This window comes from Zosterops lateralis, assembly GCF_965231275.1.
Source record: "Zosterops lateralis genome assembly, chromosome: 4".
Classification (NCBI taxonomy): Eukaryota; Metazoa; Chordata; class Aves; order Passeriformes; family Zosteropidae; genus Zosterops; species Zosterops lateralis.
This window is the reverse complement of record NC_139765.1, coordinates 22,378,071-22,393,753: the sequence shown is the minus strand read 5'-3', so window position 1 is coordinate 22,393,753 and position 15,683 is coordinate 22,378,071. Positions and strand designations below refer to the sequence as shown.

Genomic DNA, 15,683 nt, shown 5'->3' with positions numbered 1-15,683 from the left:
TCATATCCGCAAGCCTTTCCTGTCCCATCTTTCCCAACTATTTGCCACCCTCTGAGTTTTCCAAGTCCCAGCTGGATATGGCCCTAAGCAACCTGATCTAACTTTAAGGCTAATTTTTGGTCCTGCTCCAAGCAGATGGTTGACCTGGAGACCTCCAAAATTACCTCTTATGCTAAATGATGCTGTGGTTTTGGTAGTAGACATTCTTTAATTCAGATACTGATTACAACCACTTGCATATGGGATGCTATAAGAACAGCTGTGACCAGCCACACAACTGAATTCAATTAATTCACAATATCCCTGAAAGGTAAGCTTTCTGGCCTCCACTGAACTTCAGTTCCCTCATAGTTTCTGAGCAGCCTGTTGGTCTGGCTGCTCATGACTGCATTTTCAGCACCTCTGTAGCAGGCACATAGTCAAATGTACCAAGAAAATTGTCAAACTGGAAACATCTGTCTTTCTTTTGATTCAGGGTTGTTTCCAGCTGAATCAGCTGTCTGTCATCCGAGACTGGCAAGTGGGAGTGTGAAGATCAGAGGAGGGAGGGGAACAACCCTTGGCTTCACACAGTTATCAAACCCCAACCTTGACCCTTGACAAGCTGAGGAGAACATGATGTTCCACCTTTGCAGGTCAATCTAACCCATGTTGCTCATCCCAGTGCAAAGTGTGCACAGTTCCTCTTTCTTGAAAAAGAGAAAGCAGATAAAGGGTGGCTGTCTGGTAGGCTTAGGAGAGGGCATCTCCTGAAATCACTCTGATCTGTAGACCACTCTCATAGTTCCTGCCCCTCTCTTAAAACATGTGGAGTGAGCTCTATTACAACTCTGTAGGTGGTAGGGAAGGTCATTGCATCTGGCACTTCTGCAAACTGGGGTGTCTGAGAACTGGTAAGTCCATGTAGGAGCATCTAGCCCAGGCATTTCTGCAAGTCAAAAACAGCCCAATTACGAGAAGTGTATAATAGAGGAAGCTCTTAGTGCCTGTTTCCTCACATAATACAGAGATAACTGCCTCCTGCAGTGCTAAATATGACTGGTTTTGGTGAAGGCTGCTGAGGCCTGGCTTTGTCAGTGTGTGCTTTGCCCTCTGGAAAACCAGCCCTCCACAGCTCTCAAGTGGCATGGCTAACCCTTGCCTCCTGCTCCTTCCCAAACCACACCAGTATTCACAGAGGGAGGTGGGTACTGTAACTTTTTTCCTTTTTCCCCTCCTGTTGGGAGAAATTGAGTCACACCAGAGTGATGGTTATGGGCCGGTAGAATGCTAAAAAATAAAGTTACAGCCTGAATCCCCACTCATCATACCTCCTCCCCATCTCAGGCAGCATATGCACGTGGCTTAACTTTTCATGTTCTTGGTTTAATGAACTCATATCAGGAATTTCATGTGCATAGCAACCTTATCTGATGACAGTGACATTTTTATCATGTTTATATTCAGTTTTATTTGCAAACCGTTTCCAGCATAGTTCATCTGGGTGGATTGGACAGGGCTGAAATGTGTAAGAACCCAACACACATAATGGAAGCTCAGCCAGAGATACTGGGGGGCTCTGAAGCACATCCATGATCTGCAACTGAGTTTGTGCACCAGATTGTCCAGCTGCAGCCTTTCACACACTTGCTTGTGTCCAACAAGCAGCACTGGGGGGAGGGGCATGGGGAGGGTTGTTTGTTTTTTTGTTTCTTTTTTCTTCTGGTTCTCAGTACTGTCACAACCAGATGAGAATATATTTCCCACGTCAGCTGTGGGGACACTCTTCAACCCAGTGCTCCCTGATACCCACAACATCACAAAAGCAGACCTCTTTGCTTCACCACAGCTCCAGGTAGTAGAAGGTATGAGGAGAAGGGGAGGGGAGCCGAGGCGTTTTGTAGTTTGAAATTTGAACAGCTGGATTCAGCAAGGGTTCTCAGGGTTTTTCCCGGGAAGGAGGTCAGCGGCTTGTGCAGGCAGATAGCCTGGGAGCAAACATCAGGAGTGCCCCAGGAGGCGCCGCCTCCGCAGCTCTGTGCCGGCTGGAGCGCTCTTGCCCTTATAAGGCTGCGGTTGTCACAAGGAAAAAGAGCCATAAATAGTTGTATGATTGTTACCTGCTTCGCTCTTCCCAAGTCAGGCTTTTCCTGCCTCCAGCTTCCAGAGCTCCACTTACCACTCCAGCTCCAGAAAGGCTATGTTTCCCATGTCTCTGCACATGGATGTGCAAGTCCAGGTCATGAGGTTCAGTTTCTCCTGGTGCTCTGCCCTTCACGACTCCTTACCTTGGCCTTTGCAGAAAGCCTCCTGCCTGGGACTGTTTAATTGCTTTAGAAAGCCCTGCAGGAGCGGAGCTGTGGTCCACCCATATGCGTCTTTCGTCAGCAGCTCATGGGCCAAAAGTTTCATTGGTTTGAAGGGTGTCACTTCACTGCTTCTTCTTTTGGGTATATGAACAGGGTAAGGTGTTGGAGGAGAATGTGAAAGTAGATCAGGTCAAAATAAGACACTTAGCAAAAATGACAAGCAACCCTATGTTTCTGTTTGCTTTTTTTCCAGTGTGTGAGATCCATACCTAAATGCAGAGAAGACTGATGTTTCCTGGAAGGAGATCATGATGAGTAAGACACTGTGGGCTGAGCAGCAGCAAAGTCTTACACCAGCAGTCAGGAGACCAGGTGTATCTGTCAGACAATTATTCACCTGTTTCCTGATGTAGTTGAGTTTTACCCCATTCCCCCTACTCAGTTTTTCTCTAAGTAATGAAGCAACTCGTCAGTGCATATTTTAAACACCGACTCTCTTGGTTCCTGTCTTACACCCAGCACACACTTCCCAAAAGTTTCCTGTGGGCCCCAACTACAGCAGTTTAAACATTTTCCATCGTACGTGCAGTAGCTCTGTGCTGCCATGGGGTTCTCAGTTCCCTGACTGCTGGTCAGTCAGGGTAGTACCTGTACGTACTTCCTGCCTGGGACCTGCTGCACGCATTGAGGCCACTCTCAACCTTTCTTCACTTCTGATCATGCTCTCACACTGAATTTTCCTGGTCTGCTTGAGCTTGAAAGCTCTGTGGGGAAAGCAGCAGGAGCTGATCATGGTTTCAGAATTAGTCTGTGCTACTGCAACACAGAGAGAAAGGAAGAATGGTTTGATGTGCAGCAATAAAGGTCAGAATTCCTATCTTTCCTGGGCTATATGCAGTCTCTTCCAGACAGGAGAGGCAAGTTCCCAATAAGAACTGCTGTGCTTGGGAAGCTGCCACTAAGAGTTACGAGTTTTCCCCTAAACAGTCTTTTCCAGGTCTGCTGGCAGGATGGGCTATGCAGCCCCCATTGGGAATGTAGCTTGAGCTACTATTTCCCCAGTCCCACATAAATGTCGATCCCCTGCTTTCTGGGCATCTCCTTGGACACAAAGGCAACTTTGAATATCTGGTGCCTTCTATGTTGTAAAGGTGTAGGGTAAACAGCACTATCAGAGGCAACAAGAGAAGTGTGACACTGACCAGAGACTGAATCATAATGTGCTTCTCCCAATACCATGGATTCATGTGCCTTGCTTGATCTTTCTCCAGAAATTAAACAGAAAACAAGATTAGAGTGCAGCAGCATGAGAATTTTCATGCTAACACAGGGCACAGGGTGGAAAATGTTTGGTGTTAAGATGGCAGTCATCCTTATAGTACAGTTTTCCATCGTCGAGATTGCCTCTCTTTGAGGCAGAAGGACAGCCCCGAGCCCCTGGGGTTTGCTCCTTCCCTTGGCAGGAGGCAGAGGAAGGAGGAGGGGGACGGTTCAGTGCTTGGGTGGGTGGCGCTGCCCTGGGGACAGCTCGGTGCCAATGGGTGAGGTCACTGCCATCAGGGAGAAGGGCAGGGGCCGCTCCCCTCCCAGCTGTTGTGTGTCCCAAATCTGGGCACATGCTGAGCAGCCAGCCAGGACACCGGCAGGCAAGGAGATGTCTGCAGAAATTGTTGCCATTCTTACTTTCCTCTCTTTCCTCCTCCTGCAGGGGCAAGATAGCAATCATTTAAGGGCACACAAATCCCGATCTCATACTTTCACATTCCCGAGCATTTACACCCGGAGTAACTTCCAGGGGACCATAATCTAGATTTTCAGTTTTAGAAGGGTCTTTACATTGGACTTAAAAGACCTTGGTCTCCTGTATCCTGAAGAAGTACAAAAACCCTGCATCTTTAAGTGCTTCTAATTATAATGGTGTTTTTCCTCCTGCTTTACTTATTTTTCTGCTTGGATTTGGTGTGGGGTTTTGTTTGTTGTTTTTTTTTTCTCCCTTGCTAATTAGAAGACTAATTTTAGAAATTAGTCTTGTCCACTCTGGAAACCTAAGGAAACCTCAGGAAAATGAAAGTAAGCCTGGGGAAAGGTAATTGTTTATAACTAAGGGGTTTTGTCAACTCCTGTGCCTAATTAACACACTACAAAGGGGAGCCTTTGTTGAAACTTCCACACCCTGCTTTCTCAATTAAGGTACAAGAGACATCATCATAAAAAGAGCTTGGAGACAGCTGGTATGTCTCCTAGCAAAGCTAAGCCTGATTTAGCATTCCTTAAAGTTAAAAAAAAAATAAAAATAAAAATCCTCAAAAACCAAAATCCAACAATACCAAACATATGCATACCCTCTTTCTGCATATGATTCTTTTTCTCCATGTAATGCAAAGCTTTTTCTCAACAGTTCTTAGTAGAAACAAAAATACCTTAAATTATGATCCTCATTGCTGATGTGTTTCTAGCCCACAGGAAAATGGGGAGATTATTTTCAGGGTTATGATGGCTAGTTGAAGAAACTTTGCAGGAAAGCTGAATCATCGGGTGAGCATCTTGTTTTCATCTTTTTTATTTTGCTATCCCACATCTAAGGGACGGCTTATGAAAATTCAAAAGGCTTTTATACATGTACATTCCTCTATAAAGAGTCAAAGAATTACAGGCTTCTGCAGTTTCTCGCAATTAGCCACAAACTTAGGTACAGGGGTGTGTTTCAAGTTCAGTGTTAGATGGCAGCTGTAATCAGGAGAGTAGTAGAGCAGTAAGAGGCTTAAGGATGCTTTAACTTTATGTACAAACAGAAAAGTCAAGGAGGGAGAGGACAGAATTTACCACTGGTTGAATGACTTGCCCCATTAGGTAGGAGAGAGCAGTGCTACTTTATTTTGTGCTTTAGGTCTGTTTCATACTTGAGTTTATAACTCAAAGTCCAAATAATATTAATAATATTCTCTTCCACAGAAAACCTTTTAACCTCCTTTTCTTTTTTCTCTTTTTTTTTAAATTTTTTTTATTCCATTGGACCAGTGCAAGAAGGCAGCAGTGCTTGTAGGACTCCTTACATCTTGGCCTAACACAAGTTACTACCTGACATGAAGGAACTCCAGAAGTCCCTGAGCACCTCTGTCTTGTGGGTTTGATTCCTCTAAAATTTTCCTGTCTCTTGGTAGCTGAGAAATTGCAAGAGCAGGCGCTAGCCTGGGCAGCTCAGAAGCCTGCTACTCAGCGAGTTATTGATTTTTGACCAGAATCGGTGTGTTATAAAATCACACAGGATGCCCAGTGAGTTCTTTGTTCCAGACTAATCCCAGGAAATGATGATCTGATAAATAGGAGACAAGGCTAACTGTGTTAAATGGAGCTCATCTTCACCTTATCTGAAAGGAGGCTTCCCACAGTGATGGCACCGCACCTATCTGATCTGTGCTGGCAATTTCTCACATCCTTCAAAGCTAATGCCTCAGGAAGTCCTGGTGAATTTTCTGCCTCCTGTGTCAGCACTGTCAGTTCAGTCTTCTGGTCCATCCCCCTTATCCAAACACAGGTCTGAGAATAAGGGTAATGCACAGATTTTTGTGCCCAGCTTCCTGCGCTGGTCCATATGTTCCCAAAGGCAGAGCTGACCAGCAAAGCCATACAGAACAGTCCGTGCTGACAGTAGGAAGCTGGAGGAGCTGGAAGAATTGAGGAGGCTCTCGAGAGCAGGAAAAAAGTCCTAAATGTAGGAGGGAATCTTGGCAGAAATGAAAGGGGGGTTGTTGAGAAAAGCATGCACTGGCTCCAGATGCACAGAGCTTGCAATACATTATGCTGAGAATCCGTGGGTGTGTTTATAAGACCTGCCACTGACTTGCAAGCACAAAGGATGTAGCCTCCTCTTATCAGAAAAATGTAGGCTTCAGCCTTGCAGAAGAGGGATAATGAATGTTCGAGTAACTTCACATTGGGTCTTCTTTCTGGCTGTAGCTTTACAGAATGATCCCAAAGTTTGGTTTTGACGGGACCAACTTTGGTTTCTGGCAGACAGAAGTGGTGTCTTTAATAGGAGCAGGCTATAAACAAGTTAATTCTCCTGTAGTTCCCACAACAAAGCTATAGTGGGAATCTGGATGACTTTCTACAGCATTGGAAAAATCCCTTGCTCTTAACATTTCTTGGGTATACTAGAGAATTTCAAGCTAGTTTCACTTTGTCCTCAGCCAGCTTCCTGAAATGAGAACCACAGGGCCACTTCATTTGAGCAAATATTTGGCCTTGATTACTGTAGCAGGCTGAGCCCAAAAACAAACAGTGGACACGGAATAAACTGAGAGGCACCATTAGTGGAGAAGAATCTCACACAGTAACCTCAAGAAAGGCAGCAAGCTGAAAGTAGGGGTGCTTTCTTGTTTTTTTTGTTTGTTTGTTTGTTTGTTTTTGTTTTTTTGTTGTTGTGTTTTTTTTGGTTGTTTGTTTTTTGGTTTTTTGTTTTTTGTTTTTTTGTAAAGAACGTGTTAAAAAAGGGGGTGGAGGAAGAGAGAAGTGAACATTCAGCTAGATGCCTTTTGTTTAGAGATCTGTTAAAGGTGGCTGATGCTGAAAAGCAATTAAAACAATGAATAAATTTTGTGAAATAGTTAAATGCTGTCACTCTGACGTGTTCTCTGAACCAAGTCCTGTTTTTGATAGCACAATCACTCTGCTATTGAATTCTTGGTTCTGTGAAAACATGGCCCAGCCTGAGATCTACAGAAGGAAAATATAAGCAAAGGCGGCAGAAAGCTCTCCACAGCCCTACCTTATCAGAGTGAATTAAACAGTGTTTAGATAGATATGTCCATCTTTTTTAAGTGTATTTTCCTTATCAGTACCTCACCCAAGCCTGGCTTGTCATAAGTATGACAGGTGCAGGGTGACAGAGGGGCAGGGGAAGGATGCTATTCTTTCAACTTACTCTCTGCTAAGGTCAAACCCTTCTGACCTCAGGAATCTGAAGCATTTCTTGCCCCCTCTGAGAAACAGAGAAGGAAAAGGAGGTATTTGATATGTTAATAAAGACTCCTTAGCAATTCTTGAACCAGGGAGCTGTGAGGCCAGGGCAGACAATCTTAAAATTTTGTACTTGCTGAATTATCACTGAAGGAGCTAAGGTGTAGCAGATAGTGTGAAAATGATTGTTTTCTTCAGAAAAATAAAAAACAAAAAACAAGGGAAAAAAAAAAAAAAAAAAAACAAAACCAAAAACAAACAAAAGAAAACCAAAAACCAAAAAATATCAACAAAAAACCAACCAAACAAACAAACAACAAAAAACCCAAACAAAAACCCCAAACAAACCAACAACAAAACAAAAACACACACACACACACAAACACACACAAAAAAACCCAAAAACAAAACAAAACCAACAAAAACCAAAACCAAAACCAACCAAACAAACAAAAAATCTGAACCAAACTAACAAACCCAAACCCCCCCAAAACAGTTACTGTGCTTTTTTAAAGGCAGGCTACAGGATGTTTTATGCTGGATAGGCCCAATGCAGGAAACAGATTCCAAATCTGAGTTTTGGGACAAAGATTCTTTTGTTGGATAGCTTGCATTCGTGTTTGCCCTTTTGTATACTGGTGTTGGATGCATGTTTTTCTGAATTTATAGCTGAATAGAACATAGTGAGCAGTAAGAGAACAGGGCTAAAGGAAACAAAGTTTGGACAAGGATATAATGAACAAAAAAATGTCTGTTGCTTAGCACTGTGGTTTCACTTAAATGGCAGAGGTACCTCTTGGATGAAAAGAGCTCTGGGCCATTATTCTTAGTATGTCAGATCAGGAATGTGGTGTCTGTAACCATGCCAAATGGAGCTGTAATCTTATCTCGGGGACTGGAGGAACTCACAAGGTCCAAGAAGACTTTGCCTCAGACAGAAGTTTTCATCTAGGATATCCTCATCTGAGGATACTTCATTACTTCAGCCAGAGCACAGCTGTTTGATAACCTGCTTCCCGAATAAAGTCCTTTCTACAGGATGGTGTCATTCACATTTTATTGAAAGAAGGGACTCTGGCATGTGATAAATATACTTACTGCAGTACAGTATTAGAAAAGTGTGCTTCTGAATGGTATCCCAAATGACCAGAGATGCTGTATGTAAATGGTTTGGTTTTCAGCAGCAGATCTTGTCATTAATGTATTGAGAAAGTAAAAACATGTTCCTCTTTTACTAAAGTTGAAGCGAGAACTACAATGAGAGAGCAGGAGTTCAGCAGGTTGTTCACATGGAACTGTGTGGGTGGAGGGTTGAGGGTTGGGGAGAGGTGAAAAATAGAATAACTGTTTCAAATGCTAGAGTATGTCAGGTACAGCTCCTCCCTTCCTCTCCTGTCTTGGGGTGTACATATATTTCCTTCTTAAATTTTCTCTATCAGCAAAGTCAATTTAAGACTGCCATCACAGTGCCTCAGTTTAATCCCCTCGGTTGTGCTGATGCATCTCTCTGAGGGCCTATAAACTAGATCAGTGAACTGATCTTTTTTTCTTGGCCTTCTTTTTTCAGCTGTTCTTCAGTGATCCAGTGTACAATATGACTTTTTAAACATCTTCACTATCACTGCTAGAGCAGTGGTAAGCTATGTCACAGCACTAAAACCAAATGTCTAGTGGTAGAATAGACAACACCTTAAACCAGTTTGCTGATGAAAAGGGTATGAAGGAATTGCTCCTTGACATATGAAAGTGAGCCAATTAAGCCTTACCTTTTCTACAGCCATGCCAGAAGCTGGGTAGTTCTGCTAAGAGTAACATCATTCTGTAAGAAAAGGACTACTCTCCTCCTAACATCTGCTCCTGGCTGCTTCTGAGACAGGTTTCCTGGGACACATTTCACTTACTTGTTCTCTGACACACACACACACCCCTCCCACGCCTCAAGGGAAACATCACTTGCTTTCACTCTTTCCACCTCTCTTAAGATGGCTTTCCACCTTTCACACTCTCACAGTTTGGATGTGGCATTCGGTTTGGGAGCAGAACAATTAAAAAACCGGTATAAAGGGAAAAGGAAGTTATGTGCTAATACATGGTGTTTAAATTGCAGACAAATTTCAGGTTGCTCAGAGGCACAAAGTCCACAGACATACGTGACTTTCTTCTACAGACCCGCCTCAAAGGAGCCACTTCCTTTTGCTACAGTACCTGAAAATGCTTCAAGATCTCATCTGCATTTACAGCTGCTGCTTTGTATGGGTGTATCTATTAAAGCCACTTCAGAGCTGCTTCTTTAAAGCAATTCTAATTATGAATCTGCACTGAAATAACTAAGGTTTCAAGTTTTGCAAAAGCAGGGCTCAGGCTTCTTAGCAACACCAGATTGTGACATTCTCCAGATCTTTACATTTGCGGTTTCTGTCTAAAGCCACTGTGGTTAGAGTTTAGCAATGTGACTCCTCCGATGGGGTAAACACCTTTTTCTCTCTGTCACTCCTCTTGTTTCACTCTCTCCAGCTTGTCAGTGAGAAACTAATTTTGGAAGAAGTTTATTCCTGCCCCCCAAAACATTGAAAATTATTCACCAAAATTAATTTGGCCACTCTTATCTATTTGTCAGATACAAAAATCAAATGTCCCTACATTTATTGCTGATGGATGAAGTGCAGGCTTCTCCCAGGGCTTGCTGTTTGCCAACAAATTTAAGCAAAGTTTGTTTGCAACAAACTTAAGACCAAACTGGTCTTGGATTAGACAAGGGTAGGGGAAAACACTATAATTCAGCAGTGGCCCTTTGTCTGGTGTGTAAAGGCTGGCAAATTGAAGAAGTATCTCTGGATGCTTGCTGCTTCATAGATTTATTTCCCTCTAGAAATACTACAGTGTCAATAATTTATTACCATGAAACTGGTAAATCTGTTTGCTGTTGAGATGTTTTCCAAAATTCAGTGACCATTACAGGTTTGTTCTCCCAAATGATGCTGGCTTGCAAACATTGGTGGAAAATGTGAGAGAAGGTGATCAGAGAGATCCACATAAACATCCTGTGAATTTGTAGAAAGTAACAGATGTGTAAAATCAGTCTGATAGCTCTTTTAGTCATACTTGTTTTTCTCTGAGGTATGTCCCCTTTCCTGGGTAACTTCCTGCCGACAAAAACCTGTTGCACTTTTCTCCAAGGTAATCAAGCTGCAGAAAACAGACATTTAAAATCTGAATTGCCTCAAGTATGGCACATCTACAAATCTGACCATGAGGGATACACACAGAGTCTTCTATAGAGGTGGGACACACTTTTTGTGAAGGGGAAGGTGGTGTAAACCTGCACCAATATTTGTTCTGAACTCAGTTTTCATGCTTTACTGCTAAAGCCGTCAAGAAAGTTTTGATATCAATTAAACAGGTGTGGGACCAAGTTCTTAGATTTAAAAAGAAAAAAAGTGGACCAAACCTTAAGAAGGTAGTCCAGTCTGACCTTAGCCTTATATCTGAGCATCAGGAAGAGCAGAGCACATACACAAGTGTGAGAGTCAGAGAAGAATAAAAAAAAATTAAATTACCAATATTATCCACTCATCAAAAATGACTTTGTGACAGCCTTTTTATGACTGCATTTCATGCTCCCAGGCATTATCTTTTATTTCTAACATAACTACTGCTGTCACTTCATGTTGCCTTTTGTACTTGCTTTCCTAGCTAAGATCTGCTACTTTTCCTCCTTTAAATGCTCTGTTTAGACTTGATACTGACTACTTTTCTTTGCTTACCTTTCCTTTCTCTGCCACTTGGCTGATGATGCAGCTTTCGTGTTCTTAGGAAGCTTTTGGCATATTTGGTTACCTCCACTATTTTCATTCTGCTTCATTTTTGTGGGAGAACTTAAAACCTGCTTGTTCAGCCAGTAAATATCCATTCCATATGTTGGTCACTTTTTTTCATGGCTCAATATGAGCCACTGGATTGTTTGACACCATAGAATCATGGAATTGTTTGGGTTGGAAAGGACATTAAAGATCAGGCAGTTTCAACTCTCCTGACATGGGCAGGGACACCTTCCACTAGACCAGGTTACTCAGAATTCCATCCACTCTGTCCTTGAACACTTGCAGGGATGGGGCACCTACAACTTCACCAGGCAACCTCTGCCAGTGCCTTATCACCCTCACAGTAAATCCAAAGGTATTTGGTTATGTAGGTAACTGTCTGTCACAATTCCAGCTTTCTTTCATTTTCTGCCTTGAAGTACTAGTGAAACATACCCTGTATATTCCCTTCTCACCACAAAATTAAATTCTCTTTTATATTTTGCATCTGCATTTACATTTCTCACCTCTGCCTTTGACAGGGACACCTCTGTGTCCCTGATACCCACTGTACAATCTTTCAGTGATTTCTCCCACTGTCTTGTGTGTCTTGAGATAAAAATATCTAGGATTGTTTCCAAACTGCTGCTGTGAACCTTTCTAAGCCTAAAGTGTTCCACTCAGACAAGAAATGCTTACTTTAGATACTTTTTCACTAACTTCCCTCTTTTTTCAAGCCTCTTTAACTTCATTTGCATCTTCTGCTCGTAGCTTTGATACTGCCACCGGTAAACTTTCCCTTGCATGTTCTGTCACTGGCACCGACATGTGCAAATGTACCCTCCTTGTACAAAGCAGGAAGTCATAAAGGAAAGGAGCCTTTCCTTTTTATAGTATTTCTATATGCTCATAAACTGTGCAGTAAACCTTATCTGCTTGTCTGGATCTGACATATGGATTTAGATACGCTGCACTCTTTTCAGAAGGACTTTGGTCTTGCATCCTGGCTATTGCTTCCTCCTTTAGCTCATCCCGAAGTTACAGTAAATATAAGGAGGCAGAATTATACCACCTTTGTCTTTTCACACCTCAGTGTTTCAGCATGCCTTTTAAAGTACATTTTGGGCCTCTGTGAGCATGTGCACTGGCTGTTCCAAACACCTCAGCAGCATCAGGGGCTGCTTTGCTTCTGCCTGCCTCAGTTTTGTCAGTTAAAAGTCCAGCAAAAGGAAACAAAGCTGGGTGAAGGGTCCGGAGCAAAAGGTGAGAAGCTGAGGAACCTGTGGTTGTTGAGCCTGGAGAAAAGGAGGGTCAAGGGAGACCTTATCACTCTCTACAACTACTTGAAAGGAGGTTTTAACTAGGTGGGCATCAGTCTCTTCTCCCAGGCAACCAGTGACAGTGTGATTGAGCATGGCCTCAAGCTGAGCCAGGTTGGATGTTAGAAGGAATTTCTTCAAAGAAAGTGATTAGACGTTGGAATGGGTTGCCCAGGGAGGTTGTGAAATCACAGTCCCTGGAGGTGTTTAAGGAAAGACTGGATGTGGCACTCATCTCCATGGTCTGGTTGACATGGTGGTGTTCAGTCATAGGTTGGACTCGATGATCTCAGAGATCTTTTTCAACCGAGCTGATTCTGTGAAACTTAATTCCGACTGGCATCTTTCTGTCGCAGGTATTTTGCACTACAACAAGGCTGAGTGGGAACCTCTTGACGGAAACCCCGCCCCACCCCAACTCCCATCTCCGAGGACTTCTGGCACGGCCTCCGGCGGCGGAGGCGGCGGCCCATCGCCCTGTGCCCCGCATTCCCTGCTCCCGGCCCCGGCCGCACCCGCTGCCCTCAGGAGCGCCAAAGGCCGGTGCGGGCCGCCGGTATTCGCCCGGCGCGGGGCATTGTGGGACTTGCGCGGCGCAGGCCGTTGTTAGAGCGGCTCGGCCGGCTCGATCCGGGGGGATCGAAGCGAGAGAACCCCACTCGACCCCGCAGCCGGCGGGCTGGAGCCCTCGGCGCCCCCGAAGACCCGCAGCCGCGCCGCTCCCCGGCCGAGCGGCCGCGGGGCCCGGCTGGGCTGAGCTAGGCGGGGCCGGGCGGGGCGCACGGGCGTTGCTAACGGCTCAACGGCCTTCTCAGCCGCCGCACCTCGGCCACTCTGATTGGTCAAACTGGCCGTCAATCTCGGGAGACGGCGGCGCCATTGGCGAGCGACGGCGCGGAGGGCGGGGCGTCCCCGCCCGGGCGGGCGGCTCAGCAGAGCCGGTGAGCAAGCGGCGGTCGTGGTGCCGCGGGAGGAGCCGCACCCGGAGGACGCCGCACTCTTGCCGTGAGGAGAACAGCCGCCGCCGCGGCGTTTCCTTCCCTCCATCGTAGTCGGGCTCAGGTGAAGCCGGTCGGGCGGGGCAGTGGGCGCGGGAGGCTCCGTTTTGTCCCCCCTGGCGCCGCGCTTCCCTTCCTCCCTCGCCGGGTTTGGCGCCTCTTTGTCCGGCCGGGCGAGAAGGCTCCGCTGTCCTGCTGCTCTGCCGCTCCGTCCCTGTGCCGTGCTGGGGTGCTCCCCGTGTCTCCACCGTGCTCCGGGCAGTGTGTGCCCGGGGAGTTGCCTCTCTGCTCCTTGCACGCCCCGCGAACCGGCCTCCCGCAGGTGGGGTGAGTGGTTGGCGCTCTTTTCCACCGGACCCAGCTCCTTCCCCTCCCTTCTTCCCTCCGGTGCCCGGCCCGCAAGAGGCCGGCGGGGCCGCCGGGCAGTTGTCAGGGCTGTAGCCTGAGTCACGGGCTGACAACCCTCCTGCAGACACCGCCATGGGCTTGGCTTCCGCCCGCCCGCCTGGCTCCACTTCCTCGTTCGGTTTGGGCTAGGAGAGAGGGAGGAGGGAGTGACAGGGCAAGATGAAGCTTGCACTGAGAGCTCTTGCAGATAGCTTGTGCTTTCAGGTATCACCTCCAACCGAGTAGTAAAAGTTCTCCGGCTTTGAATGGTACCTTTGCCAACTTGTCCTCGGTAGATGTGGAAAGCAACAAGTTTCGTAGCCCCTGAGTGTGGCGCCTGCCCAGGGAGTTTAATGAGAATTGCTCCTAATTTGCCTAAACACAGGGTGAAATGAGTTTTATAAGATAACGCACTTCTGATAATAAAGGACGATTTTTCAGAAGTAAATTTCATTGGTCAACAGACTCTGCCTGCAGTGACTCTAACTCCACTTTCTTTTTCTCCTTACACTTCTTTTCTTTTTTCCTCTTGAAGCACTATTTGTGCTCTTGATCTTTCTTCTGCTGTAGGTTTCTCTTCTGTATCCTATGTCGTGATGTCCTGAGCCACACTCCATCAGAGTGAACTAAGAACCTAAGCTTTTTTATAATTGGTCTGATCTTCCAAAACAGAGTAATCTCTCAAATAATGCATTAAAAATTATGCTTTGAACTTGTAAAGATACTGTAGTAGTTTGCAGACCAAGGTCCATTTATAATCTCTCTGCTGTAAGGAAATACAAGGTGACTTACACAGAGGCTGTTGAACCATGGATTGAAAGATTAAATTACACATTCTTGACTCTTGCATACATCTCCTGTTCATAAGGCCAGGCATGGTAAAGTTTTAACTCCAAAGTAATAGCCCTCTAATCAGTTACTGCCTGTGTAAAATGCTTTTGAAATTAGTCACTAGGTCACAATGTGACTAAGTTTGCTTATCGATGGCATTCCAGCAAAAAAAGGCAAATCATGATGCAGATATGTATCGACTCATAGATCCACTGTCTGCATCTGTAGTGCTCTCACAAGGTTTCAATGAGATAAACAAATATTTTTATTAACTAGAAAATTGTAATGAGGGAAAAGCAGTTGATAAATGTAAGTGGCACAGAAGGGTTTTGAAGTTGTTAATCACAATTTCCCAAACTGTATAAACACAAGACTTTATGCTAATCTGACCTTGTAAGGAGAACTACAAGGAAATTATACAACAGTTCTGTGATGCTCCGTATCAGGTGGAACTGCTGAAATTTATGTGTTCCACTTCTTGATAGCTTTGTTTATTGCACTTATTCATAGTGTGTGCACTGTCTTTATGGAGGTAGACAGGTAACATTTTCTATAATTCTAAAGTAGAAGCAAAATTGCCAGTAGTGGGTAGAAATCAGAATCTGAACTTCTTTACTAACCTGAAATGTCAAAGTGAGTGTGACTGGCACCAAGCTAGTGAGTGATGTGGTTCTTTTAGGAATCTGGTGTCATCTCTTGGATGCTTGACTTGTATAGCCAAAGTCTGATTTTGGAAGTTCTCTGGAGAAGTGTTTGCGCTGCTGAGTAGCCTGTGTCTGTTTCTGTATAAACAGGAAGACTTAATAGTCAGGTTCTGTCTGCCTCAAAAGAATGAGGGGAGAAACTGAAGTCCTATTACTGGGCTTTGCGTACATTGGTAGGATATTTCTACCCGTGGTCCACAGTAGAGCTACACCATAATCTTTTAAATAAATATGATGAAAAAGTAATGATAATAATAATAATAATAATTATAATGAAAAAAACCCCAACCTTGTCCAGTAAAATTGTAGGAAATAGATTAGAAAAATCTCTCACTTAGGAAGCTGAAATAGTCTTTGTTCTCCAGCACATTATTTAGGTATTATGCAAAATGTTGGA

General features: G+C 44.6%; 1 protein-coding gene and 1 long non-coding RNA gene across 2 annotated transcripts in view; both read left to right on the top strand.

Annotated features, from left to right (window-relative positions):
- Positions 1-294: 294 nt before the first annotated feature.
- LOC310908279 lies at positions 295-8,231 on the top strand. Its single transcript, XR_014589825.1, has 3 exons — positions 295-1,844; positions 2,542-2,603; positions 4,745-8,231. It is a non-coding gene; the product is annotated as an uncharacterized lncRNA (long non-coding RNA).
- Positions 8,232-13,299: 5,068 nt separating this feature from the next.
- The window catches only part of MYH9 (myosin heavy chain 9), a 69,506-nt gene continuing 67,122 nt past the window's right edge, over positions 13,300-15,683 (top strand). The window contains exon 1 of the mRNA XM_083860512.1: positions 13,300-13,428. The gene's annotated coding sequence lies outside the window, so the exon portion shown is untranslated. The remainder of the gene's footprint in view (positions 13,429-15,683) is intronic.